This window comes from Gallinula chloropus (genome assembly GCF_964237585.1).
Source record: "Gallinula chloropus genome assembly, chromosome: 4".
Classification (NCBI taxonomy): domain Eukaryota; kingdom Metazoa; phylum Chordata; class Aves; order Gruiformes; family Rallidae; genus Gallinula; species Gallinula chloropus.
Window position 1 is genome coordinate 67330852 of NC_140088.1, and position 20187 is coordinate 67351038.

Consider the following 20187-nt stretch of genomic DNA (forward strand, 5'->3'; position numbering starts at 1 on the left):
ATGCCGAGCTGCAAAGATGGGAGGCAGAAAACCCCAACCCCGTAGCTAAAAAATGTACAAAGTTGATCTAGGAGTTAAGTGAGCTTATATGATGCTAGACTTCCCTTACTGCAATGTCTCTTGCCTCTGTGGGCATGCCGATGGGATAATTGGCTCTAGCATGAGTTACGCATGCAGTGCCAAAGGTGAGAGTGAGGGTCAAGGTCAGTGATCTGACAGTGGTGTCCATGGCAGAGGTGAAGTTTTGTGACTTGCAATACTCATGTATTGCAAGGGAAGGAGCACTGTTCTGCTGGAAACCCTTTATTTTCTTATGTCATTTTTTACTAGGTCTAGTTTCTTCCTTTAAAACTTTGCTAATTCCTTTCTGTGATCTGAAATTGCAGAATAAATGCATCAGCACATCTGATCACATAGCTTCCATTCATACAACAGTATTTTAGCAACACAAAGGTCGAGCAAACCTAGAATTCTACATGACAAGGCCAAACCATCTATCTTTTATGCCATAACTTTCACAGCAATGCAACTTTAACCAGAAATGCAATCCATAAACTTCAGTGCAATGAAGCAATATTTGGGACCCTCTCACTGCATTTTGTGTGGATGAAGTCTTGCTGTGTCTGAATACACTGAGTGATGGCTGAAATTCACAGCTGTGGGTTGATTTTTTTCTCTTAATTGCTGCTATTCTGGATAGCAGGTGGTTTAAGAGTATGTGGAAATAAATCTACTAGCAGCAAGTTTATCAGGTGTGCAAATATAATTCTTAAAGTCTGAGGACTTTGCATAGCTACAATGAATTTGAAGGCCACGTTGATTCTCTGTACCTGAGCTTGAGACTACTAAATGTAGTTGCTGTTCACTAGCTGGGCCTCCTGCAGAGGTTCTTGACATCAAAGAGACAAACTAGCTAAGTCATAATTAGCCCCAAGCTTGTTTGGTGTAAATTGTAAACAATATATCAAGTTGACTAATTGTAATGAGTCTAACTACCAGACACTGAACCTTAGGGATTGGCGCGCCTTGTCGCCACATTAGCTCTTGATACGGCATCTGAGAGAAGAGCAATGCGTGGTCTGTGCGCCAGGAATCCCAGCACTTGAACCCGGCGCTGCTTGGGGACATCCATCAATGTCTGCAGCGGGCAGGAGTCAGGTGCCCCTGCTTCTCCAGGGTTTGTGCAAACAGAGCAACTCAGCTGCCGGATTTCTCATGTGAATCTGCATGATTTGGGAGACTTGGAGGTAAAAAGATTGAAAGCCACTAGAAGAAACTTCAAGAAAGTTCCAGGCACCACATCGCTTTTGGTGATCTGAGCTGTCTTTAAACCAGATTATTTCATTAAGGGGACAACCCAACCCCTTCTTTTGCGATCCATTTCAAAACGTTCAGTCACCTAGAAGGTGACATATCTAATCTATGGGAGGCTCACTAAATATTTATTATTTACTTGGAAGAATTTCCCTAATATCACACAAAAACAAACAGCACCAAGCTGGGTCAGAGAGAGTCAGTGCATTTTAACAATTGGCATGACCCCTTGGACTAGTATTTTTGCCAGACTGATGTGGATTCATCATGCACCCAATGTCACCATGTGCCACTCTGGGGGGGGGGTAAGTTGCAGGTTCAAATACTGTAATGGGCATGAGTATCAACATGATATAGGGACAGACCAAAGATTCCTAGTGGGACAGATCTTCTTTAGCTCATATTAACTCTGAATATATGACATACATTACATAAAATATATCTAGGTGTTTATAGTAGCATAAAAGAACATAGATGAATGTACCTGCAAACCTGCAAGTTCTCATAAGGAAAAGATGTCCTTGTGTTGTTTGGTGAGTCCTTAGCAGTCTACCTCTCTTAGCAAGATACTTTCCTCTAGCCTTACTAAGAGAATTTTTCCCTGTTCCTCATCTAAATCTGCTCTTGTAAGCATATTAGGTTTAAAAAAATAGATATTTAGGAGCAAAGAAAGTATGCAATGATACTGAAGTATGGTGCAAGGAAGCAAATTATGAAAGCTAGAAAAATCTTTCAGAATTAACTCATGTGCACACTGAGGCATAAAATGTTTGCAAGAATTAAGGAAGGGTTCTTTCATTACTCAGTCCCTGCTCTGCCCTTTTATTTCTTTGCAAATTTAAAATACTTATTGGATTCTTTCTGGCTTTTAAGAACAATGGGAAGATCATCTTAAACTGCAATTCTGAGTAGACTTCATCCCAAGGCTGGAGCAAAGCACAAGTGAAATTCTTTGTCTTGATGCAAACGGAAAAGAAAAACACTGCCTTCTGTCTCCCAAGGATCCGTCGTGAAAAGGGAAGACCTTTTTCTCCTTCCCTTTAAAATCAGTTTAGCACAAGGTTGAGGAAGTTGGAGGTGGCAGGCAGCTGCCCACCAGCACAGCGCTGAACCCGCTCCTCCTGTCAGAGCTGCCTTAGTCCCGCAGGGTCACTGGAGGAGCGAGCAGTGCAAATGTATTCCAGCCATTAGTCATCTAGTCAGTTGGTATGCTAAGCCCAGAAGAAGTTGAGTTTTACTGAGGGGCTTTCAGGAAAGGAAAAGAGTATGTGCAAGAGTCTTAATTTGCCAGTGTCTTCTTTCAAAAGTACCTTATTTCTTCTGAAGAGCAGTAGTCATACAGTAGGTCATATTTTACTGGATGTTTTTTGTAAATTATTTGTTGTGTTTCTGTGGTGTCTGTGCAAACTGTATAAATCAGCATTGCAACTGTATCAAATTTTCCTTAGCCTGTAATACCACTTCCAACCACTACATGTTATATAGTTACCTTTTCTCTTTGATCCTTCATTAATCTGATGTTAATTGTTCATAAAAAAGAAATCATATGTTTCTGGATTTCTCATGGATTCTCTCAATCTAAATACTGCAGCTGAAAATTCCTTGTATCAAATGACAACCTTGGGGCTTTGATTCTTTATGAAACTGGGGAAGCTACGCATCCTGCACACTCTGGAGTGACTAGATTCTGAAGCAAGCAGAGTCTACAGGCCAATTCACAAGCACTGGAAAAACAAAACAGGGGCTGAATTGATGTGTCCCCAACTGGTTTTGTCCGTGTCGGTCAGTCTGTGAAATAAAAAAGTTTCTCCTAAGTGAGACTCACTGTCCCCTGGAATCTGAAACCCAAACGCACCGACTTAGCTGATTTACTTTAGCACAATGGGACGAACAGTGAGCCTTTGTCATAATGACAAAGGCATGATATTTGCTTGTCACCAAATCCTACCCAAAAATGAGGGCATTAAAGAAGTCACACTGTACGTCTCAGTTTGTGACAACAACGGTAACCCTGTGGCCCCCTGTATCTCAGGAAACCTATTCCCCATTTTGAAGGGACTCAAGGTATTAACCAGGGGCACACCTGGCAGCCAGTCAGTTTTGTTAGCTCAGAGGGACATTCAGAGCTGCAGATGTGTAGCTCGTGCCCCACGCTTCACACTGTCCCAAGGCCTAATCTTACAGCGATTTGCCGGAACGTGTTTTGGAATTAGCTACAAATAACCTCGCTGTGCCACAGGATGATAGATAACCTTATCACCCCTGTGCTGAGCCGATAAAGGATCAGCCGGGCTCTGCTGGGCACACGCAAGTTGGTGAACTTTGGATTCACCGTTTAATACCTGTGTTATGGGGCCTGCTGTTTGCCAACAGGGTGTGCTTCCCCTGAGGCGAGTCCGTGGCAAAGATGCATAAAGCAATTAGGAAGATTGTTATTCTAAAGGGCTGTATCAGCTTACCCTTTTTATTACATTGCTCTCCCCTGGAGAGCTATCACAGGGATCCAAAGAATTGAGCAATAAAACCCCCTACACTTCCATTACGCCTGCATAGCTTTGGTTTGTAACAGCATCATTTTTGGTAAGTAGTTATGTACCTCAGAGAGAGAGTTGGGAGGTTTTGCCATGGTTAACCTGGAAAATCAAAGGAAGAGCTTTTGGCTGTGGCTAACCACTATTTTAATCATACTCAGATAAGATTGCGTGATTGAGTGAGTTTGCAAGGAAAAGGAAATAAATCTAAAATACAGAAAGACAGCTGGGGTATGTGTGCTTTTTACAACAGGGCTGGAAGACCTAGCACTCTAAAGCAAAAGTGTTAATTTGTGGTCCATTAGCCATATAATCTGAAAACCATTTATATATAACATAGGATTGTCCTGTGCCTCAGCTAGTGTGGGATGGTGGGATCCAACCCCTCATTTCTGCCGGAGTCTACAGCCCTGATCACTTGGTGAAGATGGAATCCCTTATCTCTTATTACCTGCCTTGAATCAAAATCTCTTTTGCTTGGCCTTTTTGGTTTTTGGGGGTTTTTTTTAATCTGTTGGTAATGTTATTTTAGTAAATACAGCTCTTTTACCAAATCTTGTGGTGACTGGACTTCCCTCTGGTTTAAACAGCTTTATAGATGTCAATACTTAAAAACCTCTGAATTTGCTTTGGAAGAGGTCCTCTAGGTACATCTTATTTGCTTTTATCTCTTCAGGGATCACGTTTGCCAGGTTTAGTACTTTGGGTATTTAATCTAAACCACGTTGTGCCTCCCTTGTGAGAATGCAAGGAGTGAAGCTGATACACCACAACTGAATACTTACACGGACGTGTATAGATGCCACGGTGTAAATATACGAACATTGATCTTCATTTCAGTCTTTGGCCCATATTAGAGCTTTGAAATTAAATTTGATGATAATGAAACAGTTGGTGAAGTAATTTTAAGAGTCAAATAAGGATACGTGAACTATGAGCAGTATTTGTAGCCACTGGAAACAGAACACGCATCAAATGTAATTTCAGGTATCATGCTATAGCAGAAGGAATCCCAGTATCCATACTTTTATAGTTATGACTTAAACATTGTCACAGCTGTATTCTTGTAAAAGTTTCATTTAACCACACCTCAATGTATGTAGCTACTTGGAAAAACACACACTTTTTTTTTAAACAGCCCTACACCAAGATCTGACTGTGCAACCATTAAGAAAATAAATTCTGGAAACATCATTGTTTCCCTAAATGCACGAAGGAAGGTTAACTCTGAAGTATTTTTTGTATTGATGCTAAGATCCTGACTTGACTTTTAAGAGGAATAGTAGAAGTAAAATGTATGTTAAAACAAAACCAGATTACTAGTCTTACAGATGTCCGAAAATTTAAAAATTCATGTAATCTTGCCCAAAATCTGAATCAGTACCCATATGACAGGCCCAAACACAGGATTAAAAATGTAGATGGATCTGAAACCCCAAATCTCTCCTATGTCTAACAGGGCTGGGCAATCATCATCGAGAACATCTGGCTAACGAGCAAGGAGGAACAGAGGAGTGTGCTGAATTCATACCCTCTCCATCCTTAAAGGCAACCACAAGTCTTGAGCAGACTTGCTGTTTTTATCTGGCATGTCCTGAATAGAAGCATGTGCTATGCAGCACACATCCATGGGGAGCCCAAGGCATCCGACCTTCATGTGTGTGTTAAATTGAGGAAGAACTGTAACTAGCGCACGCATGCTGTGTCATCAGTCTGTGCATGTGTAAAAGCCACTGGTGTGAAATTTGCATTCAGAACAAGAGGCTGGCTCCAAGTGGGGCAGCCTGTAAAAACCTAAACAAAAGGCTTTGTATCCCACCTGGAAAAATCTCCATGTGGAGAAAGTAAGTGTGTTAGGGAAATATGGGCAGTCCTACACTTGCTACTGTTTGAGCAAGCATGTCTATGACCCCTTAGGGATAGACTGTGCCTGAAGAGATGCTGTTATTTTCAATTAAACTTGAATGTGTACTTACACTGTTAGGTTATGCCTAGTGTGCTGAAGCTTTGGGGGCTGAAGCTGATGAGGCTGATGCTCCTGATTATACTATGGAGCTGGGTCTAGCTAGGGCACAAACTGCATTGGCTCAAACGAGCTTTTTGGAAATTATTTTCCCTAGAGAATGGATTCTGAGGTGTAAAAATAAAATGAAGAGCATGCAGTCTTTGCTGCATGATCAATATATATCTATATATATAATTTTCTAATGTTAAATGACCTAAACAAAAGAAAATAAAGCAGTGTCCTCAATCTGTTCTGAACAGAAGAAAGGGTAAGAGAAACTTTTCTGTCTCTTTTTCACCTGAATACATCACAGCTACGAGAAACATTCAGGCAGCAAGATTACGATTAGCATTTACAGCCATATAATAACCTAGAAAACCAAATAAAGGTGGATAACATCCTGTTTCATTTATGATGTACTGTACTGTAGAAGAGAGGGGTATTTTCTTTACTTTGAGTTCAAACAGGACGAATAAGTATCTTATCTGCACATTATTTAATGAGGTATAGACTCTAAGAACGTGGCACGCAGAATGAGTCACCTCTGCTCAAGCACTTTGGCTTGCATGTGGAAAGAGTGGCAGGTGCTTATGTGTTCCTTTACATACTAGAATTCATTCGTCGAGTATGTGTGCAAGAGAAGGTGCACCTCACTAGGCACCCTTTCCAAACTGTGGCTTTGAATCTCTGAGAAAGCAGTAAGAACAGGCTGGGGTTTACTATGCCAGACAAATAGAGATAAGTGTCACTAAACTATGAAAGAAGCAAAAAAAGAATATAAAATTATCACAGCTGTGATCACTTTCTAATCACAAACTGAGTGAATAATTTCCTGTTGTATGTGTTTAACTGTAAAAATTACAGGCACCAGTTTTTCACTGTGAAACTTTTACCTCCAAATCCATAGCAAACATACCCTTCTTTTTTTTTCTTTCCCACCTAAAACCACTTTTTAGAAATTTATTTTTAAGGACTGTGTTTTAAAAATACCTAATTCAAATCAATATTCACAAATATTTGTAGCCAGTCTTGACATTTTCATTACTGACTTTTACTACAGACTAAAGAAATCTAAATAAAAGTTCCTGCACTAGTGACTATTAATAAAAGTCACATTTCCACAGCTCTGTAAACAAAACACAAAAATATTACTAAATTTTACTGAATGAAAATGCAAAGAATTCATGCATTTAACTACGCCAGTTTGATTCTAAGCTCTCTTTCCTAAAGATATGTTAGGTTGTGTTTCCCAAATGTATTCAGCCATGTGATATGTAGTACCAGCTCATTCATATCAGATGAAGTGTGACTGGAAATAAAGCTGGATCTTTTTAAGAAGACACAGTCCTTTGCTCCATATTTCCAAACCAAAATAGCCAAGTTCATTGTATTTTTGCCTACATTTCATTACTGCTCTCCTTCCTTCTAAGTGAAAACTAATGTAAAGACAATCGCTAAAGAAGCAGCAGTCATAATACCCTATACTAACTAAATTCAGACTTACGGCTACTCACAGGAGAAATACATGACAGATCTATTGTTCTGTATTAGCAGGATATTGTCCCAGTATATGAACACATGCAAACTTTGAAGGCTTTGAATATTTAAGGCAAGACACTAGTGGCTCATCCCAGTGGGAACCACAGAAAAGGGGAACCTGATTAAATTTAATGTCATTGTCACTTTTTTTTCCATTGCTAAGAATTATATAGGTAGCCATAGCTACCACACTGTTCAGACACCATGACCACAATATTCTCCCTCAGAGGTTGGCGTCAAGGGCTGAATTATTCACTCCAAGAATGTGATTCATTACTAGATGCGATTCTCGCAGATTAAAAGATTTGTCAGTATATAAAATACATGTACATGGTCTAGCAGCTTATTTTAAAAATCATTGTTACGCCCTTGCTAACCTTAAATAACACAGGTTTTTATTACTAGAATTTGTTTGGACCACATCTGCCCCTGCCCCATTCAGAAAGCTCTGAAGTAATTGAGCAGCTCTTTCTGTTGGCTGTATGGCAAATTATGAAGTTAAAAACTGAAGTAGAAATATTTACGATGCTACTTACAGACCCTGCGATTAAAATCAATATGTTTTTAAACTAGTTTCTAAGAAATGTGTGCCGCTTGAACTGTTGCCTTATCTATTGTTTATTCTGCCAAATGAAACCTCAAATAAATATTCCACTTAACTGCAGAAAGCGCATAACTCTGTTTCTCCACTGCTGTCTCTGTTGCTAACTCCCATCTTCCACAGACTCGCCTCACAGTGCTATTCCTAAGTTAGATAGACTAATTAGACTCATTTCCATCCCAAATAACTTCTGTGAGCATGCCTCATTTACCACTCACTGAGATACATGAATAAAGAAATGTCTCTATCTACGAGGAACTGCCCAGTGTAAAACGTCTGGCACATCTATGTGTTTAGAGAATAACTTTTTTCCCTGTATGCGATACTAGTGGCCAATTCTATTAGTTTTCCTTTTTATCCCCATGGAAAACTGAGTTCTAAAATGCAGCTCCAGCTCACGGTGCTGACAAAGCTTTGTACCGCAGCAATCCTTTCGCGGACACCGATTACTCTGACTCAATACCGCAGTTTCGCTGGGTTTAGGGATGTGACAATGACCAGCACGAGATGGGCAGGACCATTAACATTTATGCAACTTGATCTCAACAGGGAAGCTGATGACAGGCAAAGTGGCGGAGAGCCCTATTCTATTCCCCCCCAATTGTTTCCAGCCTGCGGTGTACGGCAGGATTATTGGGAAGAGCCGGTAGGTGAGCAGAGAACCACTCTGCTCTAAGCGATTTTCTCAAAACCCTCGAGTGCCTGGATCTCTGCTCAGGGTCTGTGGGAACTGCAAATCAAGCCATAAAGCCAGGCCAGAAGCAAAAGCTGAGTGCCAGCAGGAGAAATGCAGATACAAATACTAAATACTTGTAAACAGGTCTGCTCACCAAAGTCCCTTTTAGTGAATGAAATTGTCTGTTGCAGAGTGGCAATTATGTTAACCTAGGTGGAGCGAGCATTTATGTTTCCAATAGTGATTTATCTAAAATGAATTGGTCTGTATTGTTTTCCAGAAAGTCTTCATTATTCAAGATCCTATTTTGAATTAAAGAAAGAACTTTCTGAATAATATAGGTAGGCATTTTTGAGTAGTTAGTGCTCTAGGTTAGCAATAGGTACTTTAACTGTAGCTTCCAACTTGCCAGAGGCCCTGGCTCAAATCAGGTGTTTGCTTCTCCTGCAAGTAGCCTTTTGAAATTAAGGTGCCTACTCACAGCAAGCAAGCTGAACTGAGCTGAACTAATGATGAGGGTATCAGACCACCGGACCCTCCAGTTAATAAGACAAGAAGCACTCTGGTCTCTTCGGAAATGGCAGCTTCCAATTGCCATGCTCTTTTTTCAGAGGTAGCTCAAATCCCAACAGAAAAGCTTGAATTTGTGCCAGTGTGAGGGTAGTAGCACCATAAACCTCTGCAACATCCCACAGAGGAATGCAGTCCTGCTGGAGAGTGGCATGCCCCACACTTGTGCTCTGGCTGGTCCATCATGTGAGATGGAGAGCACCCTGCCCCAGGCACTGCTGGTGGGGAGGGAGCTGCTGGCCCATCATGCCTTATCCATTCCCTCAGTATGTCTGTGCCCCCCCCCACCCCCTCCTCCCCCTGCAGAGAGATGCTTGCACTCTGGAAGCCCCTCTCAACTACAGAAGCGAGATAATCAGAAAGCAAATATTGCCCCAATGTAGCTTTAAGTCAATATTTTCAGTTGCTGCCTGACTTATTTGATGACGGCTAGAGGTTGGAGGTCACCTACCTGTCAATGATGACACCAGGAGCACAGGAGGCAGATTCAGCAATCTTCCTTGCCACTGTTCAACTAGGCTTGTTTGCTGATTGAGTGAGTATGTCAATCACAAAACTCACCCCGATCTCTTCACTGGGAGCTTTCTGCTGGTACAGAAAAGAGGATCACAGAAACCTCTCTGTTCTTCTTACTGGTAACTCCTATATTTAATCCTTGTGAAAAGTGTTTTCCCTCTCTCGGAAGCTTCTGGGAAATATTGGGGATAAATCCAGACGGTTTCCCATTGAACCTGGATGGGATCAGGGTTTGATGCTAAACACTAGAGCTTGTGTCCACTACAGTGAGTGAGTGAACACAGAGGCCATCTGTGTAACGCGTGTGGAAAGCCGGCACGACAGCTCTGCTGCGCAAAGGAAGCCTGGCATCTAGTGGACATTTAGCTGTTGCATCACTTCTAACTTTTTGGTGACTAGAGCTGAGGGCTACCTATACATCACCCCAAAACTGGTCCTGACCCTGAACCTAGTTTATGTGCCTAACCACAAGTTGCACTGATCTTGAGTCCTAATGGCAGTTAAAATCCATGTCGACCCTTAAATCTGATCAGCTGCTACTTTAAAACGTGCTGTTGAGCTGTATTTTGAATGGCTCCTCCACGTAATTTGCTTTTGTGCTGTACATCCAACTATCTGTGTGTGTTACCCACAGTGAATGTAAACATGGGGGAAAACAGTGATAATAGGAAAAAAGATATATGAGAAAATAATTCTGAATACCTGCTCAGAACGAGAGGTGCAAGATACAGTATACATAGAAGGTATTACAGGGAGAACTCACGTGATTGTCATTTAATGTCAAATATATTTTTACTAGCTGTTCCCATAAGATGTGAACCCTGCTAAAATTCTCCTTTCCTTACATTCTGAATGTAATATGAGAGCACACTGCTCTCTGAGTATCAAGATAATATTTAAATGAGTTATGCTTCTTTTTCTTTCATATTCTTGTTCAGAGTTTATTGGAGGCCAAGGTGTATTGTCTTATGCTGTGTAGCTGTTTAGAATAGATTTCTTCCTTTCACTTACAGCAATATTTTTCTGTACTTACGGTGTTGTAAAAATAATAAGATTAATTTTGAAATAAGGTAATATGCAACATTAACAGAAGGAAGAGGATGTGCTCTATCTAATAATTAAATTATTTTATATTTATTAAGTAAAACTTGATTACATGGGGGCTTTACAGTATTTTAGAAAAAACCTGAAATGTGTGATTTTCTCAGAACTAATTAAGATTACTACTACCTAAGTAGTAAGTGGATCTAAGTCTATGTAAAATCTTGGTAAGAAAAAAGGGTCCTTGCTTACACTGATTTCGTTGAGAGCACTGCAACTCCCAGTGGTTTTCTCCCTCTGGTGGCCACGAGAATGAGCTTCCTTCGGTTTCTGAATCCGCAGCATCCTTGATCCTGCTTTCCCTGCTTCAGCACTTGACAATCAGATTTCTGCTGAAAATGAAAATTGATAGCGGGTCAAAATTGAGCACAGAAGTCATTCTCTCTCCTACAGAGAGCAGTGGGGTGAGATTTTTCCAGACTGGTAGTCAGGACATTAATGGAACAGTAAGGAAATTCTTGACATTCAGACGATGGAACTTGAAAATTTTGCCATTAGATTTTTTAGCAAGAGAAAAGACAAAGGCCTAGGAATGTGTTGTATTATTCTTACTCTTTTTAAAGGAGACAATGTTCCTGAACTTCATTTATTTATAAAGCTAAGACAAAAATGACAGAAATGTTAATGACTTCACTTAATGAGTATTTGAAAAGTGAGCTATCATAGCAGTGAGGAAATAAGGCACCATAATACTTACTAGGGAGCACTTAGCAAATACCCTCTTGGCTTATGCTCTGTAGGCAATACAATGTGTGTGTTTGTGTTTAATGATAGAACCATAGGATGGTTTGTGTTGGAAAGGACCTCAAAGATCATCTAGTTCCAATGCCCCTGCCGTAGGCAGGAACACTCTCCATTAGACCAGGTTGCTCAAAGCCCCATCCAACCTGGCTTTGAACATTTCCAACAATGGGTCATTCACACAGCTTGGTGTTGTCAATAAACTTGTTGAGGGTGCATTTGATGCCACTGACAAAGATGTTAAACGATGCTGGTCCCAATACCAACTCCGAGGAATACCACTGGTGTCTATTTGGACATTGAGCTGTTGACCACAACTCTTTGGGTGCGACCATCGTCACGATCCACAACCTAGACAAGGCTTAACTTGGCAGAGGTTAAACCCCCTCATGTTCCAACTGAACCTCAGATCGCTCTGGGTGGCTGGGGGTGGTTGGGCTTAACCCCTGAGAGATGTTTATTAGGTGTTTTATTGTGATCAGTTCTTCGCAGTTCTCGGAGAACAGAATTAAGACTCAAAACGGGGTCAAGGTTAAAGTTACTTTATTTGGCCCACAACAAACATGCAGAGGAAGTGGGGAAGAAAGAGAAAAGGGTGGAAAAGAGAGAGAGAGAGGGATAGAGAGAGTGGAAAAGAGGAAGAGAGAGAGAGAGGCTACATCTACCACCACAGAGCTACGGCATCCCATCAGTTCGATGACCTCAGGTCTGATGGCAAAGCATTCTTCAGGTCCGATGGGAGGAATGTTCCTTGATGTCTCCATGTCTTCTTGGTTTCTTCTTGTGATGTCTTGTTCCTTTGGTTGTCTTGTTCCTCGGTTGATTGGTTCCTTGGTTCTCTTGTTCCCTGGTTCTTCTTGTTGTCTTGTTTTCCCCTTTTGCTTGGTTCTTTTGGGTGTCTTGTTCCTCTTTCCATGGCAGAATGCTCTCTTTTTGTAGTTATCCTTGGCATAGTCACACCTTCCACCTGGCTGTGGGAATGCTTCAGGGTGGATGACGTAAGGCCCGATGTGTGAATGGCTCCCAGTGTGGCTCCTGATACCTTTTGGGTGGGATGTGAAAGGAATGCTCTCCTGATGGTTGTCTGTCTGTCTTTCTGATGTTCATTACACAGTGTGGTTGGCAGCAGGAATAAGAGAACTCTTGTTAGCCCCAGCCCTTAGCAGACCCGCGAACAGCTGACTTCAGTGATGGCTGCAGTTCCTCAGAACTCTGCTCACACAGTCATGGTCTATCTTTCCTTTGTCCCCACATTAGAGAGGCTGGGAGTTAGAGGCAGTAGCATCTACTCTAGGAGGTGTAGTTTGGTTCATTGTAGCTTGAGAACCAGAGGCCTTAATCAGCATTTGCCTTTTCCCTCTTTTCATTCTTACCTTAAATGCAGGAGCTGGGAATCTGGGGGTTTGTTACATCCCCGATAATCTAATTAAAACCGATACTGTAAATAGACTCAGATGTTGTTTTTTTTTCTCATGTGAAGTATATACATATTGACCCAAGACAACTGTAACATATTAAAACCATCTGCACAGGTTTGTTCACGTGGTGCTAGTGTCTTACATGGTAAAAATTCATTAAAAAGCTAAATTAAAGCCTCTGTGATGTCTACATGACTTTCTGAATTGTCCTGTGGTGGTGTTCTTAAAATTAGGTGCAAGAAGGCAGATTAAGAAGCTGGGAAAAGCACACTAATGAAATAGAGGGTGAGAGAGAAAGAATCATTAAAAAAATGTAGCTGTAAGGGGCCATAGGAGATCATCCAGTCCTTTCTCTGCCTGGAGGCAGGATCAACTATACCGTTGTCAGCTTTGACAGATGTTTGCCTAACTAGTTCTTAAAAGTTTCTAATGATGATGAATTCACAACCTCACCAGATGTTATACTCCAGTGTTTAATTATCTCTATGGTTTGAAAGAATTCGTTAAGCCCAATGCAATCAGTAATTGTTCTGGTTTTCATTAAAACAGGGGACAGATGTTTCCCTACCTCTTCCAGTATCTTTGTCAACTGTATTTGTGCAATAACTTTTTTTTTTGCCTCTTTTGGAACCTGTGCTTTTTGCTGTTGCATAACAGGCTGTTTTTTTCAAATCATGTAATTTGCAAGATCACTTGGAATTTTAGAATTTTATCTTGACCTTGAGCTTGCTTACAGCTTGGTGTCATCTTCAAATTTGGTAGGTGCAGTCCCTTCACCTAGGTTGTAAATACAAGGATGGGACAGAAGCCATAAGAACACAACCCCATTAGATGACACACTCTTTTTATACTGACCATTCACTACGGCACCACTAAGTGATTCTAGAGCTCAATTTAGATCATGTTTCTATAACTTATAATTTTGTCATTATATCATACCCATAGGTATGTTACAATGACACTGTAAAAAGAGCGTTGCTGACGTCACCATATATACTATTTGCTGTTTTCCCCATGGTTATAAGCCTTACTGCCCTTATTCAAAAGTTTATTTGTTTTGACGCTGCTTTTTCACAAAGCCATAATGGCTGTTCCTCCTGAGGTTGGGATGTGGGCTTAAGCATTTATAGCATCTTTGGCATTTTATTGGCGTAATCATTCCTTCTAACTAAAAGTGTTTCAAGCTTTGGTTCGTTGTGTTGTGGCCCTGAAAAGGTACCTTTCACTTTAAACACAAAATCTCACTACACAGATACCAACAGGAAATTATTATCCTTTCCCCAAATGTGTGAAGCTTTTACTGTGGGCAAATAATAGAATTATAGAATGTGTAAGGTTGGAAGGGATCTTTAGAGGTCATCTAGTGCAGTCCCAATCCTCACCCGATCAGGTCGCTCAGAGCCCCTTCAAGTCTTGACCTTGAATATCTCCAGGGATGGGGCCTCCACTGCCTCTCTGGGCAACCTGTTCCAGTGATATACCATCCTCATATTGAAGAATTTTTCCCTAATATCTAACCTAAATCTCCCTTTTTCTAGTTTAAAACCATTATCCCTTGTCCTATTGCTACATGCAGTAGTAATAGTTGAAGGCAGCCTAATAACAGTGATTGTTACTTGCAAAGTTCATAATATGACCAAAATTAATTCAAAAGCCCTATCACGGTTTAAACCCAGGAGGTAACTGAGCACCACAGAGCATTTGCTTACCCTTCCGCTCTTCAAATAGATGGAGAGGAGAACGGAAAAAAAAACCTTGTAGGTTGAAATAATACATTTTTATAGGATAACAAAGGAAGAAAATAAGAGTAACAATAATAATATATATATAAACCACGTGACGCACAAATGCATTTGCTTACCACCTGTGGAAAAAACCCTCACAATGCCCAGTAGCAAATTATATTAGGTTATAAAGAAATCTAAGATATAAAAATAGTGCCAAGAACTATTTTAGTTTTTCTTTTATTAAAGAACTTGTCTAAGTATATCTACAGTTAGCTGATTCTTGTTTCCAGTGCAGGTAAGGCTTTTTTAGTACTCTATTTGAGTAAACTGAGGTTTTATCATTTAAAAGTATGACTTCAAGCCAAAGGAAGGGGTATAACATGATTTGTAAATGTATCTAATGAAAGACTGTATATGTTCTGCCTGAGTTTCTTTGAGATTCAGACCAGCTGATAACAGAACTCTCTTGCTGCATATACATTAATAACATGCCAGTGCGTAAATTTTATTTGCATCGCCAAATTCCGTCTTGAAAACACTTTGAGGTCTAGTCCCATCCTTCTCTCCAAAAAGGGTACCTGGGGAAAAAAATCGCTGTTTTGGGCTTTTATTCATAGTCTTAATGTGATAGTACTTTTCCTTGTAACACACAAACTCTGAATTACAGTATAAAGAGAAATTGAAAAATGTACTTATAGCTGTTGGAAACTGTCTTGCTGAAAAGCTGTATCTAATAAATTATGGGCATGTTTTGCAATGAAACTTAGCACATGAAGGTGCTGTGTGAAAAAGTATCTTCAAAAAGGTCTAAGCTGGGCCCATTTCTAATTCTGTGCCCATTCTCAGCTTTAGAGAGACAAGCTTAAGCTCACAACTGTAGCAACCTGTGGTCATCCAGTGAAATGAAACTCTAACTTCATGCCTGGGTTTGCTGGGGGTTTTTTCAGGCATGTCAAATTTATAGCAACCATACACTTTAAGATCCATTAAAGCAGGTTTTGTCATCCACAGATCTGTGTTAAAAGAAACTTCCCAGTCACTACAGCAGGTTTTGTCATACAAGATCTTCATTAGTGTAAGAAATGTTCCTGGTTTTTAAAATAACATCTTAACCTTAGAATAATCTTTAAAATGTAATCCAGTGTGTTTCCCAGATCAGTGTTGTTTTAAAAATAATGGCAAGGCTCTAAATCAGGGGTGCTGAGGGAAGGCAAATTGTGCAGTAGCTGGTCATCCTTGACTATGCCCGATCAAGAATGTTCTAAATGATCTAAAGATAGTCTGCAGTTCTGCGGTGAACTTTCTGTGGGTGATCTGCTGTGCCCAACAGCAGGAGCAGAATGAAATGTGAAACCCCTTGATTATTCCAATGAAACTGATATTCCAGCCTTAGAAAGATTTATCTACAACTCGGCTTGTGCTTATAAGGGACAGATCTGGAGAGAAGAAGTCGTCTTGTGGAAGCTATGGGTTTAAATGCATTTCATGAAACTGAGCTTTTCAGCAGGAAACCTACAAGGATAGATCGGACTACTCTGCCTTAGAACAAGAGAAAATGTCAACTGTAATATCATAAGGTTCATACCTTCAAGAGGTACATAAAATAGAAGTGGTACCAATCTTTGTGGCTGCTATTTACAATAAAATTGCTCCTCAAACAGATATGGAAAATTGTAAAGTGTGTTTTGTTTCTCCCCCACCCCACCCTTAAATCCCCTACATAAACAATTGTTCCAGTGCTGGTGCTGCACACAGTTTAAATACTTTAACATCGTGAATGGGCTTTGAGAAAATATTTAGCACTTAAAAATTAATATTCACATTTTTGTAAGCAAAAGATTTGCATATGTCTCCATATTTAGAGGAAATAAATGTGTTTTCAAAATCTTGTAAGTAGAAAGTATTTTAGGGAAATAACTAGTGGAATTCTACTCTGCACAATCCTCAGTGATTGTGCATTGCTTCTTTGGATCAGTATTACTTAGCATGCTTTAAGAGCAATTCCTGTTTTGTGCAGGGAGGGTTATAGAAATCGTACTTAATATGATGAGGGAGTTGCAGAAATGAAGAAAAGCCATCCAAGCATGCAGAAGCATTAATAGGTAATACCTGGCCAAAGAACTCCCCGGACGTAGGCATGACCTTGCCGTGTCCCTTCCAAGACCTTGCGTGTAAAGGCCAGAGGTGATGCTCCAGGAGAGCCTGACCGTGCCAGTGCTCCAGTCTGCACTCCTAACCGTGGTATGCTATCATGATCCAGTATGGTTATCAAGCGCTCATGTAACCGATCAGCACCTAAACACTCCAGAAATGTCCTTTGGGATTTTTTCTGAGATCGCTTTCTGGGAACAGGCCCCTTTTCCTATGCTCCTTCCAAATACCAACCATCTCTCATCAAAAAGGAAGTTAGACAGAACAAAAAAAAAAAAGAAATAAAAAAGAAATGCCTAAGAATTGAAGTCTCCTAAGAGCTTAAACTAAATTTAGCACCTTCTTTAATTATTGTAAATAAGCAATTTCATAAGTGTCAAAATGGCATCTTCAAATGACTACTTCACTATGGGGGACTGTTTGACTGCTGTAACATCCAGGCCAGTTTCTTAAGGACAAGCTTCCACTAAGGCAAAAGCTTCCCCCCTGCTTGTCACAAAAACTTCTGAAATGGACATCCAACTTTCAACCAAATCTGAAAGAGAAGCAGAAGACCTCACAATAAATAGAAGTTCCTTGTAAGTGAAACTCACTGGAAAGGACAAGGTAGGTCTTTCCTTTTCCACAGTCAGCTGCTCAGCATGTATAGCATCTGCTACCGTGAGGCAGCTCTCTTTGCTAGGTGACGGTATCATGAGGGACTTCAATGGGGAGCTGGGATGCCATATAGAAAGGGAGAGAGGAAGCCAAGGCTGCAAACTAATAGGAAACCGAGCTTTATTAACACTATGGTTCCCAAATAAAGTTGTTCACCTTCTCATTGAGGCACTACAAAGTAAGACAAGGCAGGGCTACTTAAAATGCATAGAAGTCTTTGCAGGAGGAGGGCACCACAGCGTGGAGGGGAAAGATGTGCTGCATATTAGGCTTGAGCATGCTGCCATTTCCATCTGTGGGGAAATAACCACCATTCTTTAATGGTGCTGCATCCACTTACTCTATGATTAAGTACTGAATCATATTGCATATTTCTTCTGGAGCATCATGCTGGAAAGCACATGACAATAAACTTCAAAATACTAAGAAAAGTCAGTGGAAGTGTCACAGATGCATAGTTTCTGACAAGTCATAGTCATTTCAGAGGTAGTCAGTTTTTAAATTTTTTTGGCTTGATTGCTGGGACAGCATTTGCCCAAGTGAGTGAAATGGGTACCAAGTATAACTTCCTAAATTATACAGTCAGTTTTTTTCCTTTTGTTTCTTAATTAAGCACAAATAAAACCTAAAAGATCAATCGACTACTCCAGAGAAGTTGAGGAAATTACAATAACTAAAACATATGTATTTTTTACAAGTGTAAAACAACAACAAATATTTTCTGTAACAGTGCTTTAAATAAACCTCAGGTGAGAGAAAAAATACTGAAACAACACTTCACCAGTAAACACAAACCACATTTAGATGCTTTTAAAGTACCTTCAGACACACAACAAAATAGGACTCGTGTAAAGTAATGCCAGTACAAACCCAGTCATACCACAAAACAGTCTTATCCTCTTATTCTTCCCCAAAGGGTGGGGTTTTTTTTTTATTGTCTGCTGAATAGAATAAGTTGTCTATTCAGCAGGCAGTAAAAAGGAACACCCCCTTGGGTAAGAGAGAAAAGAGACAGCTCTGGGACGGTTCCGACCTGAGGCCTTACCCTGTAATCGCTGTGCAGCTCACACATCAAAATAGTTTGGATATTCATATATTTAGGTATGGTGAGGTTGCTACAGCAACGTCATGTACTATGTACAACTCCCACTGCTTTTCCAGCTGCAGCTGTATGAACTAGTTTCGACATTTTATAAGGTTTTTTTTTAAAATTTATGATCATGTAGAAACCCATCTGCATTTGACAGCCTGTCTTGTTGCTCACAATTTATAACAAAGCAGAAACACTTCCTACCGATCCTATACAATTTTGGGGGGCAAGCCCCGACAGATGTGCTATGAGGATCTATCTGTGTCACAGATCCTGTTGGGTTTACACCACAGTATAACTTCAGTGTCTTCTCATGCTCTACTCAACGTAGACTTTACCCTCTCACTTTTTTTTTTAAATACAAGACAGCACCCCTACCAATATTCCTTGAAGTGCCAGGGCACAAAAAGAGCATGAATCAAAGATGAAAGCACAATAGTTGAAACAAAAGTGACTTGTTAGGAATAGCTACAGACACATTTTGTCTTGGCTCATTATTTACTAATGAACAACAACTTTACTGATAATTTGTTGCTTTGTAAAATGTAACATAAAAAGCAACTCTTTGTCTTTAGACAGATTTTTAACTCTTATTACCAAATCCTTAAAACTGAATTTACTTCTTTTAAAGATAATGCAAATTTAATTTGCATCAATTTCATAAAAAGTAATTTTAATCTATTATTTTTGTTTTCTTATGCTCCTCAGTGTTTCAGCAATTATTACATATCACTGCTCTATAAACCTTCATAATTATCTCAAGAGGCCTACATACCATCTGGTGTGTTCCTCTTTATCATTGTCGTAGCAACAAAACTGTAGCTTAAGTAAAAGCAAGTCAAATTTAACAGCTCTAATGTTGCATGTAAAGCAATTCTGTATATAAATAAGTTCTTTTCAAATTTCTGCTACCATTCTTCCAAAAAGCCCCTTACAAATCAGCTTTCAAAATAATAGCAGATAGCAATCTGTCAGTTCTTCAGTACACACAAGCTGTCTAACCAGTGTCATTAGGACCTCAAAAAAGATGTTTTGCCTCTCTTGCTTGCCAAGAATTCAGAATAGCTTGTTAATAATACTAATACCTACTAATTACCCAGTCTTTTCAAGTTCAAAGCACTGTGGAAAACTGAAATAATCTGCTGCAGCATTTTCCAGATTCATGCTAACTCCTGTTAATCCAATGCTTTTAAAATCTGACGTGTTCTGGAGTGTTGATTTAATCCCTTTCAGTTTCACTGTCTTCCTAGCTTGTACTTGCTTTCTCTCCCAAATTCTGGAATTCAAGTAATCTTTTTTTTTTCCCTTCATCAAGACTGGAGGTCCTGTTTTGTTGAGCCAAAAATAGAAACTGACCAGCATTTATGCTCCCCTTTACACCTGCTTTCTCCGGTTCCATCTCTCTTTTCTTAATTGTTCTATTATTGCACTTTCAGCTTTTCAGCTTTATAGCCTATCCTTCTTTCCATTAGGGAAAAAAAATTCTTCACTATGAGGGTGGTAAGGCACTGACACAGGTTCCCCAGAGAAGCTGTGGCTGCTCCCTCCCT